Consider the following 26,500-nt stretch of genomic DNA (forward strand, 5'->3'; position numbering starts at 1 on the left):
TTCTATTTATATATTGAATTAGTTATTTCCAGTCTTATTTAAACTTAGTGCTTTCTTTAAACCGGATGAACCTTTTATAAAAATATGAGTTTAACGTAAAGAACACGAACAAGGTTTTATTCAACTGAATTTCTTCCAGTTTACTAACAAAATATATAAATTTAAAAGAGATATAAATAATAAAATAAAAAGGTTATGTAATTTAAAAGAAATACACGTACTCACAAAAGCAGAACTTTTTTTACACATTTTTTTCTTTAAAACCATAACAATGAGACTAACAATTACCTAGATCTTAGTAATTATTTGTTTTAATAGAACTGTTTTAATTGTACTGTTTACATATATTAGTTAACCTAAGTTGGTATTACATTTATTTTACATTTACTTTTCTTTTTAATTATTACTTTTAGACTGTGACGTTTACACCCGGAAGTAATGAGTCACACTTAGGTCGCTTTTATTCATTCCTTTTGGTCAAGATCAAAGTGTAGTATCTGATCTTCAGATGCTGCACTTCATTTTCTTGTTCTCTTTCGGTGGAGGAGAAATCCTTCACGACTGAGACAATTTTTATTTTTGTACCTTTTCTCCACGTTAAAAAACGACCCTGGTGTCTAACTCTGTCCCGTGGGGAGGCATAGTAAATAGGTACAATATAATTGTTTATAATTGTACTATTCAGAAATATTATTTATAGTTCGTCCATTTCAGTTAGTATACATTTCCTTTACGCTTAATTAATTTACAATCATTAATATCGTTAAACAATTCCGTTTAAAACCGAAATTATGCCACCCAAACGAAGTAGAAACGAAAGTGAGGAAGAAAGAATGGAAAGATTGGAAGCTAATAGACTAAGAGTTGCTGCAATTCGCTCCAATGAAAACAATTCAGATAGAGAAAGACGTCTAGAACTTAACAGGATACGTCAAAGAGAAAGGAGAGCAAGACTGTCAGATTTGGAAAGAGAAACCCAACGTGAAGCTGACAGAACTAGACATGCTGTAAGGCGGTTAAATTCATCACAAGATGAAATTCAAGAAAGGCAAAGATATGCACTGGAAAGAGAAGCAATATTACGATCGAATGAATTATATGAGGTAAGTAGACGTACACAAGGTCAGTTGAGAGTGGCTCAACGACATCAGAATGAATCGGAAACCCAACGAAGCTTTCGCCTATACCAAGGGCAACAACGAGAGGCTGCATGGAGAGAGAGTATGACTTTGCCCCAGCAATTGACAGAAAACGAGGCAGCTAGACAACGAATGACTGCTTTGAGACACCATGAAATAGAACACTGCAATAGAAAAGGATTGCTCTACAACAAAAATGACTCTCTCACTACAGCTGATATAGGAAAAATGGACAAAGTATGTCAACATTGCTCAGCTGTAAAATTTAAAGGAGAAACCCCTGGTTGTTGTTCTTCTTCTGGCAAAGTTGTGCTTGATAGCTTTCCACCACTGCCTCAGTTGCTTCAAGATTTGCTCTCCGGCAATGGTCCCATCTCTAAAGATTTTCTGCAAAATCTACGCAGTTATAACAATTGTTTTGCAATGACATCATTTGGTCACAAAATTGCGGCAGTACATGGGTGGAATCCTTCTTTTAGAATTCGAGGCCAGGTTTGCCACCAGATTGGGAGTCTTTTACCACCTGAAGATGAAACAGCAAAGTTTATTCAAGTCTACTTCTTGGATAGTCTGGAAGAGGAACTACATAATCGGGGACGTGACAGTAGACTCAATAGAGACATTCTCCAAAGTCTGACTGAATTTTTACATGAGAACAACAGCTTTATTTGTCAGCTGAAAACAACAAAGGAGAGGATTGAAGAAGAACACTTGGTAGAACATAAAGTTGTCATAAGGGAAGACCGAAGGCCGCAAGAAGAGCATCCACGGCGATTCAATGCTCCAACAACAACGTATGAGATTGGAATATTAATGGAGAATGAACACCAAGCTAACCGGGATATTGTCTTGCGTTTTAGAAATGATACATTAAAATGGATCTCCGAACTACATCCCCTCTACGATACTTTAATGTACCCGTTAATGTACCCCTATGGTTCTCCATCTTACAACATCTACATGAAGGCATCCAATGGGCGAAAAGTTACCCAACAGCAATTTTATTCGTACCATTTAATGACTCGGCCTGGAAACTATTTTCTCTGGTACCGAAGGCTATTTCAACAATGGCTGGTGGATGTGTACTGCAAGATTGAAACAGAACATTTACAGTTCCTGAGGCGTGAGCAACAGACCCTGAGAGCTGACAATTATAGCAACTTGAGAGATTCAATTCTTAGGGAGGATGGGAATCCAGAACAGTTTGGTCAACGAGTTGTACTTCCGGCAACTTATACAGGAGGCCCTCGATACATGTTTGAGCGTCAAAGTGATGCCATGGCATATGTTCGGCGAATGGGCCGAGCCGACCTCTTCATCACGTTCACAACAAATCCAAAGTGGACAGAAATTACAGAAAATTGTCTTCAAGGGCAAGACCCTCAGGATCGTCCAGATATTGTTGCCAGGGTTTTCAGGCAGAAGCTAAAAAAGTTACTTGAATTTATTAAAAAGGGAGGATTTGGCAGGTTGAGGGCTTTCCTGTACAGTATTGAATATCAAAAAAGAGGACTGCCGCATGCACACATCCTCACCTGGCAGGCCCCAGAGGACAAACTTCTACCAGAAAAAATGGATCTCTGCATATCTGCAGAGATCCCTGACAAAGAGGAAGATCCTGATCTTCATGCTAAAGTGATGGCACATATGGGGCATGGACCTTGTGGACCATTTAATCCAAATTGTCCATGTATGATTGACAACAAATGTTCCAAAAAATACCCAAAAGAATTTCTTCAGTGTACCAAGCAAGGCCAAGACTCTTACCCCAAGTACAGGCGAAGAAAACCAGAAGATGGACGCCAGACTGGTACAATAAGGATGAAGAGAAATGGTCGGTATGTTAATCAAGAAATAACAAACCAGTGGATTGTTCCGTACAACAAGGTCCTCCTTCAGCAGTTCAACGCTCACATTAACGTAGAAATTTGCAGCTCGATCCAAAGCATCAAATATGTCCTCAAATACGTGAATAAAGGATGTGATCAAGCAGTGTTTGAACTACAAAGAACTGATGGAGCAGCTAACCAACAAGGCTAAGTACAAAGTCACATTGTGGATGAGATCCAGCAGTTCCAGAATGCAAGGTATGTCGGCAGTTCAGAGGCAGCCTGGAGGATATTGGAACATCCCATCCATGAACATTTCCCCCCAATTGTACAACTTTCTGTTCATCTTGAAAATGGGCAGCGTGTCATGTTCTCAGCTGATACTGCTCTGGAACGAGCCCAAGGTCCACCGCCTGCCACAACTTTGACAGCATTTTTTCAACTCTGCCATGAGGATGACTTTGCAAGGGGTCTCAAATACGTAGAAGTCCCTGAGTTTTACACTTGGAACAAATCGACAAAGAAATGGATGAGAAGAATGCGTGGGGTACAAGTTGAAGGTACTGAAAATGATGATGTATGGAAGGCACCATGTATTGGGAGAATCTACACGATTAGTCCAAAAGCAGGGGAGTGTTATTTCTTACGCCTGTTGCTCAATGAGGTTGCTGGTCCAACTTCATTTCAAAATTTGCGAGCATACAATGGTCAGGTGTTTGAAACATACAGAGCAGCGTGCCTTGCTCGAGGCCTTCTAGAAAATGACCATCACTTGCATCAAGCAGTAGGAGAGGCAAGTGCCACTCAATCACCTTCAAATTTGCGAAGCCTATTTGTGATAATTTTAACAGCCTGTGAGCCAAGAAATCCTCTTGAGATCTGGATGGCTTTTCGTGATGTAATATTTGAAGACATTCTTCACAGATACAGGCAAGAAGTTAACAATCCAGAAGCAGATTTTAATGAGGACATCTACAATAAAACTCTCTGTCTAATTGAAGAAAAAGTTCTCCTTATGTGCGGTCAACCATTGGCAAGCTATGGATTACCTGCACCAATGCAAGGGAGAGATGAAAGACTCGCGAGAGAGTATCAACGTGAAGTTACTTATAATCTTGAAGAACTTCCCTACAAGCAGAAAATATGCAAGAAAAACTGACCGATTCTCAAAGAGAAGTTTACAATTCATTCATGGCAATATTGAAAGCACAAGGTGAAATGAACAAAAACATGATGTTTCTTGATGCTCCAGGTGGTACGGGCAAGACTTTTGTAATCAATTTGATCCTTGCAAAGATTAGATCCATGAGAAAGATTGTGCTTGCAACAGCATTCAGTGGCATTGCTGCTACTCTACTACAAGGTGGCCGCACTCTTCACAGCACTTTTAAAGTACCCTTGGATACTCATCGAATGGATCAGCCAGTTTGCAAAATTACTGGTAACTCAGCCTTGGCAAATGTAATTAGAGACACCTCTGCAATCATTGTAGACGAAGCCCCAATGACGCACAAGAGTGCTTATGAAGCAATTGACCGAACACTGCAAGACATCACAGGAAACAAGAATCCCATGGGTGGCATTCCAACCTTATTTTGCGGTGATTTCCGTCAAATCCTCCCAGTGGTTAAAAATGGCACAAGGGCTAACATTGTCAATGCAAGTTTGAAACAATCCTATCTCTGGAGGCACGTTATAGTGAAGAGACTGACTACTAATATGAGAGCCTATATCTCTGATAACACAGCTGCAGCAGACTTCTCAAAATTGCTTCTCCAAATCGGTAATGGTCAGTTTCCTATCACTTCTTCACCTAACACAATTAAGATTCCAACTGCGCTTGGTAAATGTGTCGGTAATCAGAAGCAACTGAAAGACAAAGTGTACCCAAACCTGCAAAACAATGGAAAATCACCGGATTGGCTTGCTGAGAGGGCTATTATTTCGCCATTAAACAGCAATGTGAATCATTTGAACAATTCAATAATGGATGAATTTCCAGGAGACACAAAGCAATACAAGTCAGTTGATTCGGCTACTAATGAATATGAAGCTGTTCACTACCCTGTGGAGTTTTTAAACTCTTTGGAGATATCTGGAATGCCTCCACACATTTTAAATCTCAAAATTGGATCGCCAATCATGATTCTTCGATCCTTGGAACCGCCAAAAACAACAAACGGAACCAGATGTGTTATCACCAGATTGCACACCAATGTACTTGAGGCCACCATTTCCTGTGGTCCCTACAAAGGCGAAACCGTTCTACTGCCAAGGATCCCCTTAGTTCCATCGGACTCAGTACTTCCATTTAAATTCCGGAGACTCCAATTTCCTGTGAAGGTGTGTTTTGCAATGAGCATAAACAAAAGTCAAGGTCAGACATTTAACACCATTGGCGTAGACTTGACATCAGACTGCTTCAGTCACGGTATGTTCTACATCTCCATCAGCCGGACAGGAAGTTCAGAAAAACTCTACATTCTGGCTCCAAATCAAAGCAGCAGAAATGTAGTTTACCCTGAGGCTCTTTAGTGAAAAGTTCGAGAAATGGATATGAGGAAAAACTGACATGATCTGATTGTGGTAAGTTTTTAGTATTGAATGTGCAAGATAAAATTTAAGCAAGAGTTGAAAATGACTTCAATGAAAAATTTACTATGTAACATCAAGTAACCTTCCTTTTTGATGAAAATGTTTTGTGAAGTTCCTGATTGAATTTCAGTCACTACAAGAGGTAGTTAAAATGTTAATCACCTTATGCAATCGTTGCTCTTACAACATCAACTTACTGGAAAGGTGCTCACAGATTTTGGTACCCGAGTGCGCAACAAAGCTCCGTGCGAAGCACGGGTATCTTTGCTAGTATATATATATATATATATATATAAAGTAAGTCAGGCTGACGAATTCTCACGAGAATGAATCGCAGAATATTCTGTATAGCTTAATTGCCATATATATTTTTTTCATAACTTAGTACCTAGCTCTACCTATGTATTGAGCATTGTTGAAGTAAATACTGAAATTTTACACATAAAATTATATCTTCGTATATTTATTTATGTGATTAAATGAAGTAGTCATATATATATTTATATATATATATATATATATATATATATATATATATATATAACTACTTAATTTACTCAAATAAAATTAATATACGAAAGTATAAATTTATGTGTAAACTTTAAGTAATTACTTCAAAAGTGCTCAATACGTAGGTAGAGCTAGTTAGTAATTTACTATATATATATATATATATATATATATATATATATATATATATATACTAGCATTTCAGCCCGGCATTGCCCGAGCGTTTGGATGTGTATGTTGAGCAAAAAACAAAAAAACTGGTAGTAGGAAGGCAGGCTCGAACCTGTACCGCGAACGAAGGAGAAGAATGGAGGAAAAAACCCTGACGCCGTTGCTGTTACGACCAGCGCCAAACTAGAAGTTACGTAGGTTTAAATTAAGGCTTTTTTAAAAAATTTGACCCCCATTATAACCCCTTAACATTTATTGTTTTGGGCTCAAATCAAGTTATTATGTAAGATCCATGTCCAAAGAACCTACATCTAAAATTTCGAGCGTTTAAAATTGTCGGAGGCGTTTGTAGAGTTCCCAAAGGTGAAATCGTTGAACTTTGACCCATTAACAGCCAAATTTCTGGCCGAAAACCGATCACAAAGATTTTCCCTAATCTCGGTACCCTGTATATCAAATTTCGAGTCTGTAGACTTAAAATTGACAGATTTATTGCATAGGGAAATGTACACACACAGACACGCACACAGACACATTCATCAGGCTTATGCTGAATCCTAGCATGGATGAAACTCGGAATAGTCTGTGTAGCTTATTTGCCATATATATTTCTCCATTGCCTATGACCTCACTCAGATTGTTCAGGAACCTACCTGTGTGCCCGATAATGACGGCCAGTATGCGAGCCTACTAGACCTTTTTCTCACAACTTGCCCTGAACTATGTTCAGTTTCTGTTCTGTCGCCTCTTGGATCTTCTGACCACTCTGTTGTATCAATTAAGATAAAAATGAAATGTAATAAGTCCCCAGACGTACCTCTCCATCGTACAGTATATCGATACACTAAGGCTGACTGGGATAGCTTCCGTACATTTATATCTGATCTACCTCTGCATTCCATGTTTAAAAAGGATGTGTCCTCTATAGTATTAGACCTAACTGAATGGTTAATTGTAGGTATTGACCATTTCATTCCCTCTAAAATGTTTCAGCAAAAACCTAACAGCCAGCCATGGTTCTCTCCAGAATGTGCTGCTGCCATTGCGCACAGAAATCACTTTTTCCACTGCTTCAAACGTAATAGATGTATGGAAACTAAAGCCGTTTTCAGGACTGCCAGCAACCATTGTAAGAAAGTAATAAGGAACGCAAGAGTGTTGTATGCTCAATCTGTTAAGTCCAAAGTAGCTGAGCAGCGGCTTGGTTCCCACCAGTTTTGGCAAATAGCAAACAGAATCCTGAACAGAAGCGTGTGCTCCATCCCAACTATTATCAATGGACCTGAGGTAATCTCGTCAGCATCAGACAAAGCCAAACTCTTTGTCAAGAACTTTGCAGCTAATTCTACCCTTTGCGACCAAAGACCGCCAACCCCCAATATTTCCTCCTGTATCAGAAAACACGCTATGTGATATACGTATATCTGTACGTGATGTTGTGAAGCTAATCAAAAACCTTGATTCGAGTAAAGCAACTGGCCCTGATGGTATTCCAATTATAGTACTCAAAAAACTTCAACCTGAATTAGCGCCCATACTTACAAAACTGTTTAAACGTTGTCTTAAGGAGAATAGTTTCCCATCTCCCTGGAAAATCTCATCAGTATGCCCTGTATTTAAGAATTCAGGTGATCGCTCATCCCCCTCTCAGTACAGGCCAATAAGTCTCCTGTGCGTCATGAGTAAGTTGCTAGAATCTGTGTTAAATACAGAAGTAATCAAACATCTCAACAAAAATAACCTTCTTAGTGACACTCAATATGGTTTCCGTTCTGCTAGATCTACAGCAGATGTCCTTAGAGTTATATCGCATAGGATTAGCAAATCTCTCGACGGTGGCAATCTTTCTAGGGCAATTGCTTTTGACATATCTAAAGCCTTTGATAGGGTATGGCATAAAGGTTTACTTCATAAGATCGCTAGCTATGGTATAGCTGGAAAAGTCTTCTCAATTATTAAATCATTTCTTTCTGATAGGTTCATAAGAGTAGTAGTTGAGGGGCAAAAATCAGAAGCTCACAGTATTAATGCCAGTCTCCCTCAGGGATCCATCCTGGGCCCAACTCTTTTCCTGATCTACATTAATGATCTTCCAAATCATATCCTTACATCATTTGTAGACATTTATGCTGACGACACTACCATTTATGGTAGCACATCTAAGACAGTAAACGACCAAGTTCTCTGCAATTCTCTCTCCTCTGATCTTGAGCACGTAGTACAATGGGGAAAGGAGTGTCTGGTTACTTTTAATGCATCTAAAACCAAGCTTCTCTCTTTACATCATCAACATTCTAATTCACATTTGTCATCAATTGAAATGAATGGCTCTCGTCTTCAGGAGGCCTCAAGTTTTGACAAGCTTCTGGGCTTGACCATTACTCCTGATCTTAAATGGAACACGTATATCAAATCTGTTGCCAAGGCCGCTGGAAAAATGGTGGGATCTTTCTATCGATCCAGTATATATCTCACTGCTGATGCTATTCTCTACCTATATAAGAGCCAGGTACGTCCAAGGATGGAATACTGTTGCCACATCTGGGCAGGAGCTGCTAGAAAGGACTTGTCCTGCCTTGATAGAGTTCAAAATAGACTTCGTAGCCTCGTAGGAGATGTCCTTTTCTCCTCCTTGCAACCTCTATCTCACAGAAGAGATGTTGCGAGTTTGTCTCTGATGTATCGTTATTTTCATGGAAAGTGTTCAACTGAGCTTCAATCTATGGTCCCCCCTCGCCAAACTTTCACAAGAAACACTCGTCTAGCTGTAAACACTATCAATAATTTCCCCCACTCTTTATCTGTGCCTAAACCTAAACGTAGATTCCATGAACAAAGCTTCTTTCTTAGAACTGTACGCCTGTGGAATTGTCTTCCGTTTTCCTGCTTTCCGGCTGACTACAATATGGTTGTGTTCAAGTCTAAAGTAAATAAGTTCTTGATGAGCCGTTCCATATAAGTTATTAAATTTACCAAATTTTCATTACTAATGATTACTATATTGACCAATTTCTACTGTACACTCTTTAACCCCTATCCTTGAGTGGCCTCTGGGCCTTGATAATGTGGTGATGCCTTTGTAAAAAAAAAAAAAAATAAAAAAAATATATATTTATATAACTTACTACCTATATATTGAGCACTGTGGTTGAATAAGTAGTCATATATATATATATATATATATATATATATATATATATATATATATATATATATATATATATACATATATATATGCATACATATAATTATATATATCTATATATATCTATATATATATATATATATATATATATATATATCAATCTATATAATTATAAAACTCAAATGACCTTTTAACGAGTGATGTAACCCAATTCTCGGTTTACGGCATCCAGTTGCACATGCGCGCATAAACATTAACCCATAACAACGTAAACAAATAAACACAAATCGCTTCTTTTGCAGATTTTGACCTGAAATATTAACGTTATTATTTCGAAATTATCATTTAACATGGGAAGAGTGGGGGTGTTTTGCAACTATTCTTTATTACAACTATACTGTCGCTATTTTCTTACAACCAAACAACTTTAACCCGTTGACAAACATAAGAACAGTTGTAGTAAAGCCAAGACTACTACTACTACTACTACTACTACTACTACTACTACTACTACTACTACTCTCTATCCGTCCCTTTTCCTCCCTTCCTTCCTTCTTTTTTTGATTTTTGTTTACATTTCTAGATACAAAATAGTTGTGTGAGAACGGTGAATTTGTCGACATATTTACTAATCTGTTTCAATATTAGTTTTATTTTATTTTATTTATTTAGGATTTATTTTTTGCTTAAGGTTTTATTAATTATTTTGTTTTAGATTTTAAGTTTCTATAACTTGGTTGAAGGATTCCAATATGGGTTTTTCATTCTTATATTTCTCATCGGTAGGTTCATGTGCGTTTTTGATGCTTTTAACAAATATAATAAATTTATAACTTAAAATATTGCAGCATTAAGAATTGATTATATAATGTTATTACAATAGAAAAATGCGAGCATGAAAAGTAATACGGTTAAGATTAAACATGGAAAAGTAAAGGACTAGTTGTTAAAACCGGACAAGAAAAAGACAACAACAACAACAACAACAAAACACGAATAACAATTCGCTGGGGTTTTACATCTGGCCAATGATGGAAGCATACCAGGTCCATCTTTGGTCTTGTATTGATGGAAAACTGCAAAGAAAATTTAATCCCAAGGAACCAACAAGTCTTTATTTCAAATGATTCCATCGTGGAAGATTCATTTTTTTTTTTTTTGTTTTTTACAAAAGAGTCACCACTATGCCCCTTTTCTCTACCCTGCAACCTCTCTCCCACAGAAGAGACGTAGCGAGCCTGTCATTGTTCTATCGTTATTTCCATGGCAGGTGCTCGTCTGAGCTCCATTCTCTGGTCCCCCCTCGCCAATCTTTTTCAAAAAACACTCGACTAGCTGAAACCACCGTCAATAATTTTTCCCACTCCATATCTGTGCCTAAATCAAAACGTAGATACCATGAACAAAGCTTTTTTCTTAGAACTGCACGCCTGTGGAACTCTGTCCCCTTGCCTGTTTCCCTCCCGACTTCAACCTGGACGTCTTCAAGTCCAACACAAACAAATTCCTGATGAACCGCCCCCCCCTAAGTAATGACACCTTACCAATTCTCCAATACTATTGCTACACTATCCCATTGATTACTGTACACACAATAACCCTTATCCCTGAGTGGCCATTGGGCCTTGATAAGTGGTTAACTCCATGTAAAAAAAAAACTATCAAGGCTCGAGGGTCACTCGAGGATAAGGCTTAATAAGTGTATAATGGTCAAGGGAGCAGGTCAGTCATCGATAGTAGCAGACATTTGATAAATTGGATTACTTAAGGGGGTGGCTAATCAAGAATTTGTTCACATTGGACTTGAAGACAACCATACTGTAGTCAGTTGGAAAGCAGGAAAATGGAACAGAGTTCCACAGGCATGCAGTTCTAAGAAAGAAGCTTTGTTCATGAAATCTACGTTTAGGTTTAAGTACAGATAATAGTGGGGGAAATTATTGATAGTGGTTTCAGCTAGACGAGTGTTTTTCTTGAAAGTCAGGCCGGGGTTAGGGTTAGTTTGGAGCTCAGACGAGCACTTGCCATGAAAATAACAATAAAAGAGAGACACGCTCGCAACGTCTCTTCTGTGGGAAAAAGAGGTTCCAGGAAAGAGAAAAGGGCATCCCCCACTAGGCTATGAAGTCTATTTTGAACTCTGTCAAGGCAGGATAAGCTGCTTCTAGCAGCTCCTGCCCAGATGTGGCAACAGTACTCCATACTTGGACGCACTTGGTTCTTATACATGTAAAGAATTGCATCAGTAGTGAGATATTTACTGAAACAGCAGAACGATCCCACAATCTTCCCAGCAGCGCTGGCAACAGATTTGATATACGTGTTCCATCTCAAATCAGGAGTAAAGGTCAAGCCTAGAAGCGTGTCAAAACATGGGGCCTCCCCAAGATGAGTGCCATTCATTTCAATTGATGTTTGGTGCATTTTAAGTCAGAAAGAAAATGTGGAAGAAAGTGAAATGAACGGATTAGAAAGAAAAAGATATAAAAAATGCCCTCCCTCCCAGGCATTACTTCCAGAGACAAGTGAGTTTGGAAGTGCTACGTCGTCACGGAATATAACTGGTTGTTAAATGTGGGAATTACAAGGAGACATCGTTTTGGCACCAAATTATTTATTTATTTAACAGAAAATATAGTAAAACGTTAGAGAAAGAGACTATGTGAAATGCTGTATCAGCCAAGTCTTCCCTCTCTCCATCCAGGGGAGATAACTCTTTGCTTTTCGGTTATTTCCCTTTATAACAGGAAGTCAGTTTCTTAAAGTTGTTCGCTTTTCATGCCAACATAGACGTCATAATCATGGTCAAAGCGGGTAATATCTATTCAGTCGGTTTCAAAACGCCACCCTCCCAGGCATTACCTCCTTTGGAAAGGGGTGGTGGTTTTTGGCTGATTAACTGAGATACTTTGATCAAGGAATACCAACTGAGCCAATCATGACAAAATTCTGCATTCATTCAGAGTGCTCCCTTCTGAGAGGAGCTGAATTCTCCACGATAGTCCAACACAGAGCATCACTTGACCATGGGGAAAAAGGGGGCGGAGATAAGCATAAATGGAATAATAAGCTTGTCATCCCTTTTTTTTATATAACTTGAGAGTTCTGGCGTATCAAGGTCCGAAGGCCACTCGAGGATAAGAGTTAATGAATGTTAGGTGTTAGTGTAGTAATTGTTAATGGTTTAAATTGGGTAAAATTTGATTATTTATGGGGATGGCTCAACAAGAATTTGTTTACATTGGATTTGGAGGTTTAATATCTGGCGAATAACTGAAGTATATCTGGTCCATCTTTGGTCTTGTGTTAGCGGAAAGCTGCAAAACAAAAAAAAATTAATTCCAAAGGAACCAACATATCTTTATTTCACATGTTACCTTATTGGAAGTTTCATGTTATTTAGCTTAGGGTTAGGGTAAGGGTTAGAGTAAGAGTTAGAGTTAGAGTTTAGGGTTAGAGTTAGGGCTTAGGGTTAGGGTTAGGGTTTAGGGTTTAGGGTCAGGGTTAGATTTAGGGTACGGGTTAGGGTTAGGTTTAGAGTGCGAGTTAGGGTAAGGTTTAGAGTGCGAGTTAGGGTTAAAGTTGGGGTTAGGGTTAGGGTTAGAGTTAGAGCTAGGGTTAGGGTTAGAGTTAGGGTTAGGGTTGGGGTTATGGTTAGGGATAGAGTAAGGGTTAGAGTTAGAGTTTAGGGTAAGGTAAGGGTTAGGGTTAGAGTTTAGGGTTAGGGTTAGAGATTTGGTTATGATTAGGGAAAGGGTTAGGGTAAGAGTTAGGGTAAGGGTTAGGTTTAGAGTTAAGGTTAGGGTAAGGGTTAAGGTTTGGTTTAGAGTTAGGGTTAGGGTTGGGGTTATGGTTAGGGTTAGAGACAGGGTTAGGGTTAGGGTAAGTGTTTAGGGTTAGGGTTTAGGGTTAGGGTTAGGTTAGGGTTAGGGTTAGAATTAGGGTTAGGGTTAGGGGGTTAGAGTTAAGGGTAACGATTAAGGTTAGGTTTAGAGTTAGGGTTAGCGATAGGGTAAGGGTTAGGGTTAGGTGGTTAGGGTTTAGGGTTAGGGTCAGTGTTAGGGTTAGAGTTAGAGTTAGCGGTAGGGTTAGGGTTTAGTGTATGGGTATGGGTTAGGGTTACAGTTAAGGTTAGGGTTAGGGTTAGGGTTAGGTTTAGTGTTTGGGTTAGGGTTAGGGTTAGAGTTAGGGTATCGGGTAAGGTGAGGGTTAGGGTTAGGGTTTGAGTAAGAGTTAGGGTTACGGTTTGGGTTATGGTTATGGTTAGGGTTAGGGTTCGGGATAGATTGGGGTTAGGGTTTGGGTTAGAGTTAGGGCTAGGGTTAGAGTTAGGGTTAGAGTAAGAGTTAGGGTTAGGGTTTGAGTTATGGGTTGGTTTAGGGTTAGAGTTAGGGTTAGAGGTAGTGTTAGAGTTAGGGTTAGGGTTAGGGCTAGGATAAGAGTAAGGTTTAGGGTTTGATTTAGGGTTTTGATCAGTGTTAGAGTTAGGGTTAGGGTTAGGGTTGGGGTTATGGTTAGGGTTACAGTTAGCGTTAGGGCTAGATTTAGGGTTGGGGTTAGGGGTAGGGTTAGAGTAAGTGCTAGAGTTAGGGTTTAGGTTAGGGTTAGGCTTAGTGTCAGGGTTAGGGTTAGGGTTAGTTTTTAGGGTTAGGGTTAGGGTTAGAGGCAGGGTTAGGGTTGGATTAGGGTTCGTGTGTAGGGTTAGGGATAGGGTGAGAGTTAGGGTTTAGGGTAAGGGTTAGTGTTAGAGTTAGGGTTAGGGTTAGAGTTAGGGTTAGGGTTAGATTTAGGGTTAGGGTTAGGGTTAGGGTTATGGTTAAAGTTAGGGTTAGAGTTAGGGTTAGGGTCAGGGTTACGGTTAGTGTTTGGGTTAGGGTTAGTGTTATTGTTACAGTTAGGGTTAGGGTTAAGGTGAGGGTTTGTGTAGGGTTAGTGTTTGAGTAAGAGTAAGGGTTAGGCTTAGAGTAAGAGTTAGGGTAGGGTTTGGATTAGGGTTAGTGTTAGGGTAAGGGATAGGCTTTGAGTTAGAGTTGGGGTAGGGTTTGGGTTAGAGTTAAGGATAGCATTAGGGTTACGGTTGGAGTTAGGGTTAGAGTTAGGGTTAGGGTTAGAGTAAGAGTTAGGGTTAGTTGTTGGGTTAGGATTTGGTTTAGGGTTAGATTTAGGGTTAGGTTTAGGTTAGTGTTAGGGTTAGAGTTAGGATTAGGGTTAGAGTTTGGGCTACGGTAAGAGTTAGGGTTAGGGTTTTAGTTAGGGCTAGGGTTCGGGTTAGGTTTAGGGTTAGGGTTAGTGCTAGGGCTAGGGTTAGTGTCAGAGTTAGTGTTAGGGTTAGGATTAGGGTGAGGGTTAGAGTAAGGGTTAGCGTTAGGGTTAGATTTAGAGTCAGGGTTAGGGTTAGGGTTAGGTTAAGAGTAAGGGTTAGGGCTAGTGTTAGGGTTATGGTTAGAGTTATGGTTAGAGTAAGGGTTAAGGTTAGGCTTGGGGTAAGAGTTAGGGTTAGGGGTTGGGCTAGGGTTTGGGTTAAGGTTAGAGTTAGGGTTAGGGTTAGGATTAGGTTTAGGGTTTAGGTCAGGGTTAGGGTTAGAGTAAGTGTTAGGGTTTGTGTTTGGGTTAGGGTTAGAGTTAGGGTTACAGTTAGGGTTGGAGATTTGATTGTCAACCGAGTAGACGCCACGACAATTCTCTGTCGCTCTCCCACTCTCTCTCTCTATCTACCATAAGCAAGAACAACAGGAGAAATAAAAAACGGACTGTTGCTTACATCAATGGTTGTTGTGTTTTGAATTCTTAGGAAAAGGGTTTATAATATAACAGTTAGGGGTTCGGTTAGGGTTAGAATTAGGGTTAGAGTTAGGGTTAGGGTTATGGTTAGTGTTAGGTTTAGTGTTATGGTTAGAGTTAGGATTAGGGTTAGGTTTTTGGTTTGAGTTTCGGTTAGAGTTAGGGTTAGGATTAGGGTCAGGTTTAGAGTTATGGTTAGGGTTACAGTTAGGCTTAGATTAAGAGTTAGTGGTAGGGTTTGGGTTGGGGTTAGGGTTTGGGTTAGAGTTAGGGTTAGAGTTAGGGTTAGGGTTAGTTTAGGGTTAGAGTTAGGGTTTGGGTTAAGGTTAGGGTTAGGGTTACAGTTAGGGTTAGGGTTATGGTCATGGTTAGGGTAAGGGTTAGGTTTGGGTTTAGAGTTAGGGTTAAGGTTAGGGTTAGAGTTAGGGTTAGGGTTATGGTTATGGTTATTGTTCGGGTTATGGTTAGGGTGGGGTAAGGGTTAGGGTTAGGGTTAGCATTAGTGTTTTAAGGTTAGGGTTAGGGTTGGGGTTTAGGTTTAGGGTTTAGGTTAGAGTTAGGGTTAGGGTTTAGGATTAGGGTTAGGTAAGGATTAGGGTTGGGGGTTAGGGTTTAGGGTATGGGTTAGGGTATGGGTTACGATTAGAATTAGAATTAGGGTTAGGGTTAAGGGCTAGTGTTTAGGGTTAGGGTTACGGTTAGGCTCAGGGGTAGAGCTAGGGTTAGGGTTAGGGGGTCAGAGTTAGGGTTAGGGTTTGAGTAAGAGTTAGGGTTAGGGTTAGAGAAAGAGTTAGGGTTACGGTTTGGGTTATGGTTAGGGTTAGGGTTATGGTAAGGGATAGGGATAGGGTTAGGGTTAGATTGGGGTTGGGGTTAGAGTTAGGGCTAGGGTTAGGGTTAAAGTCAGGGTTAGAGTTAGGATTACGATTAGAGTAAGAGTTAGGGGTAGGGTTTGGTTTAGGGTTAGAGTTAGTGTTAGGTTTAGGGTTAGAGTTAGGGTTTATGGTTAGGTTTAGCGTTAGGGTTATGGTTAGAGTTAGGGTTAGGTTTAGGGTTTAGGTTAGTGTTCATGTTAGGGTTAGGTTTTGGGTTAGTTTTAGAGTTAGAGTAAGATTTAGGGTTAGGCTTTGAGTTAAGGTTTGGGTTAGGGTTAGAGTTAGGGTAAGCGTTAGGGTTAGGGTTAGTTTTTGGGTTAGGGTTAGTGTTAGGGTTAGAGTTATGGTTAGGGTTTAGGTGAGGGTTAGGGTTAGGGTAAGCGTTTAAGTAAGAGTTAGGGTTAGGATTAGAGTAATAGTTAGGGTTAGGGTTAGGGATAGGGTTTGGGTTAGAATAAGGGTAAGGGGTTGGGTTAGAGTTAGGGTTAAGGTTAAGGTTAGGGTTAGAATTAGCGTTAGAGTAAGGTTAGAGTAAGAGTTAGGTTTAGGGGTTAGGGTAGGGGTTGATTTAGGATTAGAGTTAGGGTTAGGTTTAGGGTTAGTTTTTGAGTTAGTGTTAGAGTTAGCGTTAGGGTTTGAGTTAGGGTTTGGGTTAGGGTAAGAGTTAAGGTTAGGGTTCGGGTTAGGTTTAGGGTTAGGGGTTGGGTTAGGTTTAGGGTTAGGCTCAGAGTGAGGGTTAGGGTTAGGGGGAGAGTTAGAGCTAGGGTTAGCGTTAGGGCAAGGGTTAGAGTTAGGGTTAGGGTTACTTTAAAGTTAGGATTAGGGTTAGGGTTAAGGTTTGGGTTAGAGTTTGGGTTAGGAGCAGAGTTAGGGTTAGGGTTAGGGTTAGGTTTAGGGTTTGGGTTAGGGTTAGTGTAAGTGTTAGGGTTAGGGAGAGTGTTAGGTTTAGAGTTAGGGTTAGGGTTAGGGTTAGGTTTAGGGTTTGGGTTAGGGTTAGTGTAAGTGTTAGGGTTAGGGAGAGTGTTAGGTTTAGAGTTAGGGTTAGGGTTTGGGTTAGTGCTTGGGTTAGGGTTAGAGTTAGGGTTACGCTTAGTGTTAGGGTTAGGGGTTCGGTTAGGGTTAGAGTTAGGGTTAGAGTTAGGGTTATGGTTAGGGTTAGGGTTACAGTTAGGGTGAGCGTTAGGGTTATCGGTTCGGGTTAGGGTTAGGGTTTAGGGTTTAAGGTTAGGCTTAGGGTTAGGGTTAGGGTTAGAGTTTAAGGTTAGGCTTAGGGTTAGGTTTATAGTTGTTTTTTTTAATTAGGTACGAGTCAGGGTTAGGTTTAGCGTTTGGGTTAGAGTTTGATTAGGGTTAGAGTTATTGTTAGGGTAAGAATTAGGTTTAGGGTTAGGGTTAGAGTAAGCGTTAGTGTTAGGTTTAGAATTGAGGTTAGATTGAGGGTTAGGGTTAGGGTTAGGGGTAGAGTAAGAGTTAGGGTTAGGGTTGGGTTGGGGTTAGGGTTAGGGTCAGGGGTAGGGTTAGGATTAGGTTAGGGTTAAGCTTAGGTTAGGGTTGGGGTGAGATTTTGGGTTAAGATTTTGGGTAGGTTTGGGTTACATTATTTTTTGATAGAAGTTTGACCCACAGCTTCCTTAGGTGGTCAGAACCATATTGACTGTTTTGCTTGACTGTCTGTTTCCAACAAGGCTCAAATTCTAACTAAACTTGCCGTGTCTTAAAATCTTTCATCTTTTCTGTTTAATTGGGGGGTTGTATTACTTATCAAGGCCCGATAGCCATCGAGGATAAGGGTTAAGTAAGTAGTTTAGTAATCGTAAATGCTGTTAATTAGTTAAAATTTGATTATTTATGGATACGGCTCAAAGAGAACTTGTTGTCATTGTATTCAACCGAAAAGCCTGCCAGTGGAACAATGTTCCACACACAGGCAGTTCTGAGAAATAAAATTTGTTTATGGAATCGGCGTTTTGATTTAGGCACAGATAAGGAGTGTGGGAAATCGTATATAGTGGTTCTAGCTAGTCGAGTGTTTTTTGTAAAAGTTTGGCAAATAGAGCATTGCATCGGCAATGAGATACTTACTGGAACAATAGATTGATCCAAGCATTTTCCCAGCTATCTTGGCAACAAATTTGATTTACATGTTCCTTTTCAGGTTAGGGCTGAAGGTCAATCCCAGAAGCTGGTTAAGACATGGAGCTTCCCTAAGACGAGAGTCCCTATTTACAATGTCTCCCCACGGGGGCAGAGTTAGACACCAGGGTCGTTTTTTAATGTGGAGAAAAGGAACAAAAAATAAAAATTGTCTCAGTCATAAAGGATTTCTCCTCCACTAACAGAGAACAAGAAATTGAAGTGTAGCATCTGAAGAACAGATACTACACTTTGATCTTGACTCAAGAGAGTTATTAATTTCAATTGGGGCGTGATGGGGGTCAGAGCCATTAAGCCCCACTCTCCCAAATGGTTTACCTCCACATGTGCAGCTAACATCGCGCAAAGGCAGCATGTGTACCACAGATTTAACAGACATAAGTTCAGTTCAAACAGACAGAAGTATATAGAAGCCAGAAATAACTGTAAGAAAGAAATAACGACAGCTAAGAGAGAATTTACTGAAACCACCCAAAAACGCATCGAAGCTCAGAAATTAGGAACCCGTGACTTCTGGAAAATCTACAACTGTAGTAAATAATGGGCAATCAACAATTCCCCCACTATCCAACAATCATGAAGTTGTTTGCTCCGCAACCGAGAAGACTAACAACTCCACACTAGACCCTGCTAACCACCCTCTCCCAGACTTTCCTTTGCAGACAGATGCCACACTTGACGATCTGAAAATCACCCCTTCTGAGGTGCATGATATTATAAAAAATCTTGACACTGCAAAAGCATGTGGACCTGATCTCATCCCGGCTGTGCTATCAAAAAAGTGCTCCACCAAAGTAGCTCCAATCCTCTCCAAACTTTTCAACAAATGCGTTAATGAATCTTGCTTTCCTGCCTGCTGGAAAACTGCTTCTGTGGTACCAGTTTTCAAGAATTCTGGCGAAAGAACTGACCCAGCAAATTACCGCCCCATTAGCCTCCTCCCACTTTTTGCCAAAATATTTGAGTCCATAATTAACCAAGCTCTAGTCCATCACCTTACAGATGCTAAACTTCTTATCGACCAACAATATGGATTTAGGCAAGCCCATTCCACAGCAGACATTCTAACTGTAATCTCCAAGTGTATATACCATTCACTTGACAAAGCAGGGGAGGGTAGAGTGGTAGCTCTAGATATATCTAAGGCTTTTGACAGGGTATGGCACGAAGGTCTTCTCAGGAAAATCAGATCATACAGTATCAGTGGAAGAATACATAACATAATAAAATCCTTCTTAGATAAGAGAAAAATCCAGGTTGTCCTCAATAGCCGTACATCTAAACAATATGATATAAATGCAGGAGTGCCTCAGGGGTCTATCCTTGGACCTCTATAATTCCTAATATTCATAAATAACCTTCCTGACAAAATTGTCTGTGAGATGGGTATATATGCTGATGACACCACACTCTATAACAGACATGACAGGAAAACAAATGAACACATATCTAAAGAAATGGCAGAAACACTAGAGGATGACTTCCAATCTGTAGTGGAATGGGGACAAAAATGGATGGTCACATTCAATGCTGCCAAGACTAAACTTGTTTCCTTCAATAACTACAAGAAACCTTCTCTACCATGAATAGAAATGGCCAAAGACTCTTTATCTGAAAGCACATCTTTAAACTCCTCGGCCTAACGTTCACGGGAAACATGAGTTGAAACAATTACATTGAGAGCATTGCCAGGACCGCTGCAAAAAAGGTAGGTTCTCTCTACCATGCTACTGACGCTTGAAAGTATCCTATACCTCTATAAGGCCACCATTCGCCCATGCATGGAGTATTGTTGTCATATTTGGGCTGGTGTATTTGCTACTAGTCTATCGTTCCTAGACAAGGTTCAAAAGAGAGTCGCCAACTTAACAGGTCCTGAACTGTCATCTAAGCTTCAGCCTCTGTCCCATCGACACAATGTAACATCCCTCTGTCTGTTTTACAAGTACTTTAACGGTGAATGCTCCAACGAGCTGCAAGCACTTGTATCTCCACGACGTAAATACCCTCGACAAACGCGACAAGCAGTACAATCCCACCCCTTCACAATTGAAATCCCTAGATGTAAACAGAACCTTCTACTCCAGTAGTTTATTCCCCAGAACAGCTAAACTTTGGAACTCCCTGCCAGGTTCTTGTTTCCCCAACTGTACTGACATGCAGAAGTTCAAGTGTAACATGAACGGACATCTTGCTGCCCAACTCCCCACCTAGTACCCCTGTAGCCTGTGTCCCTAATAGTAGCCCCCTACATCAAAGTGGCAATGTGCCTTGTTTGGGGTGAAAATGTAAAAAAAAAAAGCATTAAGGATCACCTGTTGTTTTTACATCTATATATAAAAGTGAACGTGTCTATCTGTGCGTCTGTGTGTGTACATTTCCCTACGCAATAACTCTGTCAATTTTAAGTTTGCAGACTCGAAATTTGATATACAGAGTACTGAGATTTTGGAAAATCGACGTGATTGGTTTTCGGCCAAAAATTTGGCTGTTAAGGGGGTCAAAGTTCAACGATTTGACCTTTGAGAACTCTACCAAACTCCTCCGACAATTTGGGGTCTAAACACTTGAAATTTTAGATATAGGTTCTTTGGACATGGATCTAACTTAATAACTTGAGTTGAGCCCCAAACAATAAATTATAAGAGGTCATAATAGGGGTCAAAGTTAAAAAAAATTGACCGCTTTTTTTTTTTTTTTGCTCAACATACACCTCCAAACACCCGGGCAACGCCGGGTACCCATGCTAGTAAACTATAGAACATAATCACGTTTTTTCCTGTTTGTTTATCTAGAAATTCCTAACTTGTCTCCTTTTACACAATAAAACATAACCAGAATATTAATTGGCATCAACAATACATATCTACCTATCTATCCTCCATTGTACGTCAGGTCATGTCATATGCTACTGGTACCATGTAACCCAGTACTACCTGCCTCATGGTCGGGTCACCGGCGACTAAACTGGTTCCCCCACCAGACTTGTTTGGTGAGGAGGGTGGCTAGTCTCCCTGAAGGATTAAAAACAAGACCTTCCAAAGGGCGAATGAACCCTTTTTCGGGGTCAACGACCAACTGGCACCGTGTGTGGTTGTGTGTATGCATTTGTGTTTTGGGGTTGAGAGGGCTCCCGTAAGCCATGGTGAAGGCAACCTTTTGTAGGAGAAGCAAATCTCTGATTTAAAAAAAACATAAAGTGGGAGACCAGTACCTCCATTAAGCTGGTCTGCAGTTTAACTTGTTGCTGGCTATCTTGCTCTTGGTTGTTGCTGGATCTCAACATTTGAACCCAGAGAGAGACTTAGCTGTCGTACAAAGCTAAGACTCTGTAACATCATCTTTGTATAGATACTCCCTCAGGTATTTGTCTATTAAAATGGTCCTGTGGCGATGGAAGTCATTTTTGGGCTCATGGACTTTAAATGTCTGAGGGAGTGGCACTCGTCTGACAAGACGTTGCAATCATCATCTATCCATCTATCTATCCATCCATCCGTCCGTCCGTCTGTCTATCTATCTATCTATCTATCTATCTATCTATCTATCTATCTATAACCCAGTCTATCTATCTATGTATCTATCTATCTATGTATCTATGTATCTATCTATCTATCTATTTCAACATCTTCATATTTACCTACATCTCAGATTCTTTGAAAAAAAAAAAACAACCAAACAAAAAAAAAAAAACAACGTTTTATGAATAAATCGCTATATATATTTTCTGGCAGGCAGACCCGGCGTTGCCTGGGATTGAATGATGATCAACGAATATTTAACACTCCTATATTTTTATTTTCATCTAAACACATTCAGGCGTTACTTCGGAATCAACAATACAACATATCCATCCATTCATCCAGCCATTCATTGTCCGTCCGTCCGTCCATCTATCTATCTATCTATCTATCTATCTATCTATCTATGTCAGCATCTTCATATTTATCTACATCTCGGATTCTATCTCAATCTTTAAAAAAAAAACGTTTTATGAATAAACCGCTTTATATATTTACTAGCAGGGAGACCTGACGTTGCCCCGGATTGAATAATGATCAACGAATATTTCACACTCCAATATTTTTATTGTAATCGAAATCTGTGAAATTGCCCGGGAGGAAGCTTCACATGTCTCCATGCAGTAACTTAGTCCAAAATATATGTAATTCTACATTACATTATATTGTTTCTTTTATAAAATTATTTTATACTAGCGGGGGTACCCGGCGTTGCCCGAGTGTTTGTTTCCGGGACGGGGGGGGGGAGTTTTAAAAATGTTATGGTAGGTAAGTAGAAAGGATCAAACCCGGAGTCATGAGTAAAAGTAGGAAAATAAAGTGTGAAAAAAAAAACAAAAAAAAAAAAACATCTGCAACGTTAACAGTTCGGCCACCAAGAAAAGTCCATTCCAGTTGTTTAGGAAAAAAAAACAAAAAAAAACGACTACGGTAGGTCGGCGCGAACGTGAAAATATAATGTGAATTGTCCAGCACGCTAACCACTACGCCACAGAGCACTGCAGCTTAGTTTAGTGATTTTAAATAACTTCACATGAAAGAACTACGAAGCCAAACCGGTGTTCTCTTCTCAACTGTTCCTTGTGAACGATCCCCAAACGGTGTTAAGTGGTGGCAGGGGGAGGAGGAATTTATTAGAGAGAAAATATTTTACCACTTCCATTGATCTTAACCGATTTTGGCCGTGACTTCTCAGCAGAAAAAGTATAGAAATCTAAGATTATCGAGGAATTTGAGAAATAATAAGCCTATAACACACCTCAGATATTGTTCTGCCGTTTGTGCATATTATATTTGCATGAAATATCTTGATTTTTAATCCTATTAAGGTCAAAATCAGACGTGAAAAAATGAGTTCATTTTATTTATATAGAGAAGAGAAGAAGATAAACTTCTCTGCACCTACAGACCATGTCATGCAAAAAAAAAAAACCCCCGTAAATTTTGAAGTTGATGAAAAAAGAATTAAGAAATTTACGTGCGGAGTTTGAACCTACAGACTACGTCATGCAAAAAGATAAAAAAATCCCCCCCAAAAAAAGACACGCTATCAACTTACATACAGTAGAATTTTCATGGCCCGTTGTTCTATCATTGCTGCTAAGCGAAAACATGGACAAGATGAATTTACTGATGATAGATTTAAAATAACGGTTTCGATTATCGATTATCGGTAATTACCAGGGTTATTCTGAAACAGAACTTGACTAAGATCACTCCCAGTCTTATACACTAAAGTTCTGTAAATTTTAAAGAAAATCTGTCCAGCCGTTTCGGTATCTATAAGGAACGAACGCACACAGAGAGACAAAATTGCATTTATATAATTGTAGAGATTTATTTACCAACTGTATATATCTGGCGTTGCCCAGTGAAAGCTTTTTGCCGGGCGCAGGGATTAATCACATAATATTAAAGATACAACGGACATCCTAACTACTTTTTGTTTGTTTGATGTTTCGAAATTGTCAGCTACAATTCCCGTTTGATATGTTATCCATAATATAAATATTTTATTTTAAAATAGCTATTTTTATTCAATTTTGATTTTTTTTTTTTTACATTAGGCATCACCACTTATCAAGGCCCAGACACCACTCGAGGATAAGAGTCAAAGAATGTACAGTAGTCAATTGGACAATATAGTAATTGTCAGTAATGGAAATTCAGTAAATTTGTTAACTTAAGGAGAACGTCTTATCAAGAATTTGTTTACATTGGACTTGAAGACAACTATATTGTAGTCAGCTGGAAAGCAGGAAAAGGGAAGACGGTTCCACAGGCGCGCAGTTCTAAGAAAGAAGCTTTGTTCATGGAATCTACGTTTAGGTTTAGGCACAGATAAAGAGTGGGATGGGGAATTATTGATAGTGTTTTCAGCTAGATGAGTGTTTCTTGTGAAAGTTTGGTGAGGGGGGAACCATAGATTGAAGCTCAGTTGAACACTTGCCATAAAAATAACGATAAAGCAGAGACAAACTCGCTACATCTCTTCTGTGAAAAAGAGGTTGCAGGGAAGAAAAAAGGGCATCTCCTATAAGGCTATGAAGTCTGTTTTGAACTCTATCAAGGAAGGATAAGTCCTTTCTAGCAGCTCCTGCCCAGATGTGGCAACAGTACTCCATTCTTGGATGGTCTTGGCTTTTATATAGATAGAGGATTGCATCAGCAGTGAGGTATCTACTGGATCGATAGAAGGACCTCACCATTTTATCAGCGGCTTTGGCAACCAATCAGGAGTAAAGGTCAAGCCCAGAAACTTGTCAAAACATGAGGCCTCCCCAAGACGAGAGCCATTCATTTCAATTGATGCCAGATGGGGATCAGAGCGTTGATGATGTAAAAATAGAATCTTGGTTTTAGATGCATTAAAAGTACCCAGCCTCACCTTTCCTCATTGTATCACGAAACACAATCTAGAGACCTGTGGAAATTCCACAGAGGACTCATTCATATGTAATATAGTGATGTTGGCATTCTGTAGATGTTCAGTGTAAAAAGAGATACTGATATTATGGTAGTTTTTTTGTTAAAACTTCAAATGTTTTAGCGTATTAATCGATGCTCTTTGCGTAAATAAATGGAGCAAAGGCATTTGAACGATGTCAAAACATTGTTTATTTATTACCCATACAGCAGCAGCTGTATAGCCTAATGGTGAGAAGCCTTGACTGTCATTTGGGCGGTTGGGTTTCAATCCTGGCTTGAGGCAGTTGCCTGTCTAACTGCACTGATGAGCTGCGAAACAACGAAACAGTACTGTGTGTGGATTCCTATATATATATATATATATATATATATATATATATATATATATATATATATATATGAATATGCATGTTTTATCTAGCCCCAAAGGAAATGAAATAGACAGTGTGAAGAAAACGGGGAGGGGGTGTTCTTTAACATTCGTCGGACCTGCACAAACACAAACACGCACGCACACACACTGGTACAAAGAGTCTCATGTATAATCATACCAGTTATCATACGTGCCTTCACGAAAAATTTGCTATCCTGTACTTTAAAGAACCCCAACATCTATTAAACTGTAGAAGAGAAATAGCGAACAACTGTGTGCACAGGATAGAAAAACAATACAACAAAATAAACAATAAAAAAGTAGACACCATGGAAAAATAAACCTAACACAAAGACACATATATAACTAGCAGAAATACTACTACTACTACTACTACTACTACTACTACTACTACTACGACTAATAATAATAATAATAATAATAATAATAATAATAATAATAATAATAATGATGATGATAATAATATTAAACCAACTCTGGACAATAACAACCATACTAGAAATAAAAATAAAAACACTAATAACGAACAAGATAAATGCAACTGTAGATACCGCACACTTTTCCCACTTCAAAATAAATGTATAACCAAAAGCATAGTTTACCAGGCCACAATATTTGCGAAAGAAAACCCGAATAACAAGAAATATTATGTAGGTATGACTTCCTTAGATTTCAAAACTCGATACTATGACCACAAAAGTACATTCAACAGTAAAAAATACTGCATGAAAACAACGCTAGCAAATAAATACTGGGAACTCAAGGAAAGCGTCCGTTTGCCGGTAGTGGAATGGAAAATAGTAAGATAAGCAAACACCTGTAGAGACCTAGGCGACCCATGTAGATTATGCCTTCATGAAAAATTTGCTATCCTGTACTTTAAAGAACTCCAACATCTATTAAACTGTAGGAGAGAAATAGTGAACAACTGTGTTCACATGATAAAATTGACTCTAGGATAGCGATACAAAATAATTTTAAAACTAACAAAAACAATAGAAAATAAACAAATAAATAAATAAAATAAATAAACACGCATATACATAAAATATCACACATATTTGCATATATATATATATATATATATATATATATATATATATATATACAAACTAACATAAAAAAAATCTAACCTAGATTTAAAACAGGTCAAGACACTAGACATCCAAGCTAAATAGAGCACACACAAAGAAACAGGTCAATCAGAGGTCAAATGGGCCTTTGTCCAGTAAGGGCATGTTCATTGGCTGATAGGAAGGGCGCGGTGGATACTAGAAAGCTGATTGGCTAACTAAAATCTCAATAGACAATGCGTATATAAAAACGACAGTCAACCACATAATTCGCGCATAAGCCTGAAGAGTCCTAGATTGGATAAAACACGGAATATTCAGTGTAGCTTAATCGCCATATATATTTTATAAATTACTAACTAGCTCTACCTACGTATTGAGCATT

Source organism: Euprymna scolopes, chromosome 46 (assembly GCF_053919585.1).
Source record: "Euprymna scolopes isolate OS-2025 chromosome 46, ASM5391958v1, whole genome shotgun sequence".
In the NCBI taxonomy this organism is placed as follows: Eukaryota; Metazoa; Mollusca; class Cephalopoda; order Sepiida; family Sepiolidae; genus Euprymna; species Euprymna scolopes.